The 7,825-nt window shown below is 43.2% G+C and overlaps 1 long non-coding RNA gene and 1 pseudogene across 1 annotated transcript; one reads left to right on the forward strand and one right to left on the reverse strand.

Annotated features, from left to right (window-relative positions):
* Positions 1-3,104: 3,104 nt before the first annotated feature.
* LOC144367699 (uncharacterized) lies at positions 3,105-6,122 on the reverse strand. Its single transcript, XR_013427224.1, has 2 exons — positions 6,013-6,122; positions 3,105-3,541 (listed from the first exon to the last, which is right to left on the reverse strand). It is a non-coding gene; the product is annotated as an uncharacterized LOC144367699 (long non-coding RNA).
* Positions 6,123-6,807: 685 nt separating this feature from the next.
* LOC101961667 (ribosomal biogenesis factor pseudogene) lies at positions 6,808-7,184 on the forward strand (annotated as a pseudogene).
* Positions 7,185-7,825: the final 641 nt, after the last annotated feature.

Genomic DNA, 7,825 nt, shown 5'->3' on the forward strand with positions numbered 1-7,825 from the left:
AGAACTGATACAGATTGAATATAATACGTTTTAGACTTCTGAAGCCTGCAGTCTTAAGACCAGGACACATCTACCCAGGTGGGAGTTTGTGGGAAGTCTGCTAGTGGCTGCATTCTTTTGTTTGTCTGGCTTTTGAAGATATGCTTGGATTGAGGGCTGCTGAGAGTGAGTAGGAAAACAAGCTGGGTGAGTCTCCGGCAAGTTTCAAACATTCATCAGAGTCATGGCAGGTGGGTTGGAGAAATGGTTCACAGCCTTTTGTGCTCTAGAGTCTCCTGGAGGATCAGAGTATGGAGGCAGAACTGGGGAATGTGTATCTTTAACAGCTTCTCTAATATTCTTTCATTCAACGGATGTTATAGACCGTGGAGATACAACAGTGAGGGAGACAGACAGGGTTCCTGCTTCTTTGGGATTTATTGTCAAGTGGCAGAGACAGATATTAGATCCTTACTCAGCAAATTACTTACATTACAATTGTGATGAGCACCCCCCAAGAGAGATGAGTGAGGCAGAGTGATGCATGTCTGTCATCCAAGCAACTTGGAAGGCTGAGGCAGGAGGATCACATGTTTGAAGCCAGCCTTAGCAACTTAGTGAGACCCTGACTCAAAATTAAAAAAAAAAAAATGAGCTAGGGATATATCTCAGTGGTAAGTGCCCCTGTGCACTCCCCCCCCCAAAAAAAAGCAATGAGGTGCCTCTGAGGACATTTAAGACCTAGTAGTGGAGACCTCTTTCAAGTTAGACTCTGCAGAAGCTACAACACATTCAAGAAGAGAGGATTTCCACCCACTGAACCACCTTCTTGGAACCTGAAGGCTTCATGAAACTGAACAGTTAGAAATGCTCATCTGCATTCTTCTGTAGTGGTGCTTGGGTGTCATGCAGTCTAGGGCACACATTCCTTCCCACATCCCCATTCCATTGAGGGTGTTGGCTGCTGAAAGACCTGAATCCCTCTCTGGGAACTGTCCTGGGTTGAAGGGAGCAAACTAACCAGATAGTCTGCTTCCAATGACTTGTTGATAGGAGAATGAACAAAGGCCTGGACCCTTTGAAACAATTCTGACAGATTATTCCAGCTCTAGAATCCCCTGTCAGATCAGCTGAGCCCTCCACTGCAGCTGCATTGCAACCCAACTTCTGCCTAGCCCTGCTTCTCACTGTCCTCTGATATTGTTCCCAGTAAACCTCCTTTATGCAAATTTCCATCTAAGTCTGCTTTCCAGAGTACTTGATCTAAGACTCTCTATTACAAACAGGGGGAATGACTTGTTTGAGGTCCCACAAGCCTGAACCTTCAGACCTTTAAATCTCTGGCACTAGTGTCAACACTTTGTGCCAGAGACCTACAACTTCTTGCCTTAATTTTTTCTTCCTGAGGCTGGAGGCAACAGCTGCAGTGGCCAGCATAGGTTCTCACTCACATGGCTGGAGAACTTGGGCAAGCCTCTTCCCCTCTTTGGGGAGAAGCTTAAGTATAGTGCCAGAATGTCCCATCTTCTCTCAAGATTGTGTGATCTCCTGGCCCTTAAAAAAAAAAAAAAAAAAATCTTAGCTGAAATTCTTTCCTCCCATGTCCAGATCACCTCTGACCTAACGGCTCCTACTGGAACAGAGACTTGAGCTTCTGTCTCATTTCTGAGTGTCCAAATTCACATGTCGTGGAAGAACTCTTTTTGCTAGGTGCAGCGGCATACACCTGTAATCCCAAGACTCTGGAGGCTGAGGCAGGAGGATCACAAGTTTGAGTCCAGCCTCGGCAACTTTTTGAAAATAAAATTTAAAAAAGAATTGTAGCTATAATCCAGTGGTAAAGAACTCTCCTAGCATGCAAAGGGTCCGGGGTTTAATCCCCAGTAATGCCAAAAACAAACAAAAAGAAAAATGGAAAAAAACCTTGTAGAGACAGAAGGTTCAGGGAGAACATGAGAAAGATTGAAGCTGAATGAAGAAAGCCCTAGACAGCTTCAGCAGAATTGTACAGGGCATATCAAGAATTTTGGACCTTGACCTGGGGAATATAGCTCAATGGTGGAGTGTTTGCCTGGTTTGTGCCATGTGCCAGGCCCTGGGTCTGATCCTTGGCACTGCCAACAACAACAACAACAAATGGACTTTATTGTGTGATCAATGGGAAGTCTTTAAAGGAATTTTTTTTTAATTATAAAACAAATAGTACTTATTAGAGGAAGGAGTGAACAAGTTGGTAGGAGTTATTTAGGCCCTCCCAGTGTGTCAGGTTCCTCACTTAAAACTTATAGTCTTAATATAATTTAGTTCTCACCAGAGTCCTCTGTAGTAGAGCCCATTAGCTCCACGATACAGATGGACTCAACTGAACCTCAACTCAAGAGCTCCCCTCCAGAAAGATTTCTCTGGCTCCCCAAAGGATGCATCTTCCTTCTTTGGCCCTTATAAACTTTTTTTTTCCTTTGGTGTACACGTGTGTATATGTCCACACACCAGGAATGGAAGCCAGGGCTTTGCACATGCTAAGCAAGTGCTCTATCACTGAGCTACATTTATAGAAAACAAATAGACTCTTACGGTAAACATGCTTCCAGGAACAGAGAGATAAGTTCAGTGGATTCAAATCCCCATGGTCTTTTCTCCAAATATCTAGCCAGGAGGCTATTGTGAAGTGAACAGGACAAGTGGTTTTATCACAAGTTTTTGTTTTTGTTTTTTCCATCTAAGATTATAGTCATTTGTTTGGCTCTCTCATCTCTGTATTTGATTGTGAGCCCCAAGAAGGCAGGGATTTTTGTCTGGGGTGTTTTGTTTTATTCCCACAGTGGGGACTGAGTAAATAAGTGTGGAGTCCATGTTTATAGATACCAGGATGCCTGGCCTAGGTACTGGGCACTGTTGGCAGCACTTGAGAGAAATCACAGCCTCCCAGCACTGTGAACTTGGCTGTGTTCCCATTGCTCCTCCCCGCCTGGTTGTCTGTTTTGTGACCAGCTCTCAGCTACTCAGCATCAGTTTAGTGTCAGGGAAAGAGCTTGGACTTTGGAACCAGACAGATGAGGCTCAAATCTGAGTGCAAGTCCATCTGGAATGAGATAGAATATAAACAAACAGAACCAAGTACACTGTTAAACTTTAGTAACTTTAATTTTCTCATCTATGAAATGTTACCATCTACATAAAAAATGTTTTCATCAGGATCAAATGAGCAAATGTTTATAAAGTGCCTGCTTAGTTTAGATCCTTCTTTCAGCAGAAAACAGGGGTTGGTCAATATGATTTTCTTAGACTTCACTTCTTCGGGTCTCAGTTTCTCTTTCTCTAATAAGGGATAGAGAAGTGGGTATAGCTCAGTCATAGAGCACTTGCCTAGCCCCAGCCCCAGGCTCGATCCCCAAATGAGAAATAAATAAAAATAAAAAGGGGAGATAATACTTCCTAGGTCATAGGGTTGCTGTGTCCATTCAATTAAATCAGGTTCTTATCCAGGCATGAGTTGCATCCACCTCCCCAGGACATTTGGCAAAATCTGGAGACATTTTTGGTGGTCACAACTGGGGGTGCTCTGGTAGGTAGAAACCAGGGATGCTACTAAACATCTTACGATGCACAGGGCAGTGTCTTACAACAAAGTATTATTCAGGGCAAAAAGTCAGTACAACAATTGGTACATATCAACTACGTGGTAAATAGAAAACAAATAGACTCTTGTGGTAAACATGCTTCCAGGAACAGAGATATGAGTTTAGTGGATTCAAATCCCCATGGTCTTTTCTCCAAATATCTAGCTGTGAGGCTATTGTGAAGTGTGAACAGGACAAGTGGTTTTATCACCACAAATGCCCTGGAAACCAAAGGGTAAGCAATATGTTCTGAACAGGAAAACTGCAGCCTTGGACCTTGGACTCCTAGTGGGGGCAGGGGCATTGGGAAGGCTCACACACTCCCCAACAGGCAGCATCTCCTCTGGATGAGTTCCAGCTGTTGTCTGGGTCACTGCAAACAGAGACCTTTGGCCTGTTCCAGATCCAGGATTACAGCCCTTAGGTTCCTCCCAGTTGACAGGAGTGCTCAGAAGATATACTCCAAGTCAGCAGGAATTAAGTGGGCACCCCAGGAGAATTGTGTCATGTGACCTGATGACACAGCCAAGATGAACTGAGAGGTGCAAATCAGTCCAGGTGAAGGCACAGCCAAAGCGGAAATGAGATTCAATTCAACAGAGTAAAGCATTTAGCATTTAACAACTTTCATCCCCTACTGTGTACCAACCACTATCCTTCTCCTGTGTGGGAGTCTGTTTGGAATAGTAGTTAGGAGTGCAGTCTCTATGTAGAGATGGACATTTGAATCTCAGCTCAGCCAGCACAGCTGTTCGTCCTGTGCAAGGCACATCATCTCTCTGGCATACTTAGTGTTATGTGTCTCAGTTTCTCTCTCTCTCTCTCTCTCTCTCTCTCTCTCACACACACACACACACACACACAAACTACAAGGGCTATTATCATCTCTCATTTTTATTTTTTGCTTATTTTTGTGGTGCTAGGGATTGATCCCAAGACATATGTCCACTCCAGGGCAAGAGCTGTACCATTGAGCTACATTCCCAGCTTCATCATCCCTCTTTTACAAAGAAATAAATGAAGGCTAAAGGAGGTAAGAAGGGTAGGGGGTATAGCTCAGTGGTACAGTGCCTGCCTAGCCTGGGTGAGGTCTTGGGTCCAATGCCCAGCACCACAAAAACCAAATAAACAAAAACATTAAAAGAGGTGAAGGACTTTATAAGTGACAGACTTTAAGGAAAATAGATTAATAGGATGCACTCTCTGCAGAGAGCCACAATAAACGTTTAATTCCAATCAAAGAGACAATGAGAGCTAGGCGTGGTGGCATATGCCTATAATCCCAGAGGCTCTGGAGGCTGAGACAGGAGGATTCTGTGTTCAAAGCCAGCCTCAGCAATGGCAAGGCGCTAAGCAATTCATTGAGACCCTGTCTCTAAATAAAATACAAAATAGGGCTGGGGGCGCTGGGGCTGTGGCTCAGTGGTAGAGCACTTGCCTAGCACATGCGAGGCCCTGGGTTCAATCCTCAGCACCACATAAAAATAAATAAATAAATAAATAAATAAAGGTAAAAAACAAAATAGAGTCGGGATGTGGCTCAGTGGTTGAGTGCCCTTGAGTTCAATCCCCAGTACCCTCACCCCACAAAAAGAAAGAGACAATGAGAGACACACTCACAGAGTATTCAGGTAGGGTGAGGCAAGTCTAAGGTCAATTCCAGGTGAGGACAAGTACAAAGGCCTCATGGGAGAAATGGTGGTTGAACTGCTCTTTGAAGATAAGTAGAACTGAAAATAATCAGACTCTGCTTTTATAGACTGATGTCCCCCAAAGTAGGACCATTAGGTTGGGCCATGGGTATGTGTATACAGGGGTAGGAGCAGAAGATCTGGCTGGGAAAGTTGATAAACTAGGCAAAACTATTTGGTGGAAATGGGCAGAGGTGATGTTCAACAGATTTAACCAGCCAATGGGTATATGCACCAATTAATCAGAATGGATGCTGAACTATAAACATCCCCCATGGGCCATACTGGTGAGGACAAACTGAATTCCATGCTAAATAATTCTGGAAAGAATTTCTGCATTTACCTACCCAGCCTCCTTTCCACCTCTTGGAAATAGCACGCTCTTGTTTGCTTTAGTAATTCCCAAGTCCCATTTGGTTTGGTGGTCCTAACTCCACTCTCATATCCCCAGTTGGGGGTGCACAGTGGAGTCTGGTCTGGCTGATTAGAGAGCAACAACGACTGTCAGCTGGGCCAGTGAGAATTCTTTCCCAAATATTTATTGGAATTCTTGGGGAGAACAGGAATCAGGAAATCTAAGAGAAAGGAAAGTCAGGCGGGGAAGGTACTGGGAAAGAACTTTGAGCAAAATTCATATGTACGAACATGCCACAATGAAACCCACCCTTCTGTATTTAAAGAGAGACAGAGAAAGAGAAAGAGTTGGGCATGGTGGCACACACCTGTAAACCCAGCGACTCGAGAGGCTGAGGCAGGATTGCAAGTTCCAAGTCGGTCTGGCAATTTAGTGGAACCCTATCTCAAAATAAAAAGAACTTGGGATGCAACTCAGTGCTTGCCTAGCATGTGCAAGAACCTGGGCTCAAACCCAGTATAGGGGGAGGGGGAGGGGAGCCTGAGGGGAGGAGATAAAGAGAGAAAGACCTTTGGTTGTTGTTGTTATATTGAGAATTGAGCCCTGTGCTTTATCACTGAGCCACATCACCAGCTCTTTTTTTTTTTTTTTTTTTTTATTTCAAGACAGGGTCTCACTAAATTCCCAAGGCTGGCCTCAAAGTTGCAATCCTCCTGCCTCAGCTTCCCTAGTCACTGGAATTATAGGTGTGCACCACTGATCCTGGCTTGAGGGACCAATTATTTACAATAATATTTCAGTCTCTAGATTCAGCTATGCCTGAAGTCTTCACATATACTTTTTAGTTCAATGACCAAAAATTATCTTTTATGAACAAAACCAGTTGAGTGGGCCTTTTTGCCATTTGCAACCAGAAACATGCTAATACAATTATAAAAGTCTTCAAATGTCATCCTAAGGAATTCTACACAGGCTCTAGAAAGACATAAAAGGAAAGGGGAACTGGGCGCAGTACCACATGCCTGTAATCCCAGTGATTCAGGAGGTGGAGGCAGGAGAATCATAAGTTCAAAGCCAGCCTCAACAACTTAGTGAAGTCCTAAATAACTCAGTGAGACACTGTCCCAAAATTAAAAAAAAAAAAAGGGGGGGAAATCATATGCCTGCAGATGGTGTCACCTGGAACTTGAGCAGGCATGTAATGGGTAAATCAGGTCTGATGAGAGATGATGGCCAAGAACAAATTAAGAGGGCAGAAGTCCAGAAGTATATTTTATATATCCAGCCAAAAACACCTTTAAGGCTAAAAACAAAGAAAAACCAATTATCCCTAATCTTAAGAAGATAAACATTGTGAACGGTGAAAAATTTAACCGAGTAAATAAAGCTTTTGTAACATACAGAAGGAAGCTGCACACTTCTCAAAAAGCCTCCCTCCAGAACCTCTGCAGGAAGAACTGATTCCTGAGCATCATGAGGATGAAACCAGTCCATGCTGAAAAAGCTACAAAATCAATGACTCCTGTAATACAGTGGTGAGGCATAAAATTCCCCCTAAAAGATCAATAAATTAAATGTCTAAATAAATAAATAAAAAGGGTTGGGGATGTAGCTTTGTGGTTATGCTCCCCTGGCTTTTTTCTCCTGCACCAAAATAAAAAAAGAAAAGAAATAAAAATAAATTCAAGGGACTGGGGCTGTGGCTCAGTGGCAGAGCACTCGCCTCATAAGCATGAGGCATTGGGTTCAATCCTCAGCACCACATAAAAATAAATAAAGAAAATAAAGATATTGTGTCCATCTACAACTAAAAAAAAATATTTAAAAAAATAAATAAATTCAAGGTGTCAGCTGGTATGGTTCCTCTGAATGATCCGGGGGTAAATTCATTCCTTGTCTCTTCCATTTTTTGGTGACTGTTTGTGTTCTCTGACTTAAGGTCTTGTCACTCCAATCTCTGCTTTGGTCACCACATTGTGTCTTAGCCTGTTTTGTGCGGCTATAACAGAATACTACTGACTAGGTACTTTATAAGGAGCAGAAATTTATCTCTTAAAGTTCCGGATGCTGGGAAGTCTAAGGTTGAGAGGCCTAACTCTGGTGAGGGTCTTTTTGCTGCATAATAACATGGAGAGGTATCATACAGTGAGAGAGCATTTGTGGGAGGGAGAAGAAGGGAA

This window comes from Ictidomys tridecemlineatus, chromosome 11 (genome assembly GCF_052094955.1).
Source record: "Ictidomys tridecemlineatus isolate mIctTri1 chromosome 11, mIctTri1.hap1, whole genome shotgun sequence".
In the NCBI taxonomy this organism is placed as follows: domain Eukaryota; kingdom Metazoa; phylum Chordata; class Mammalia; order Rodentia; family Sciuridae; genus Ictidomys; species Ictidomys tridecemlineatus.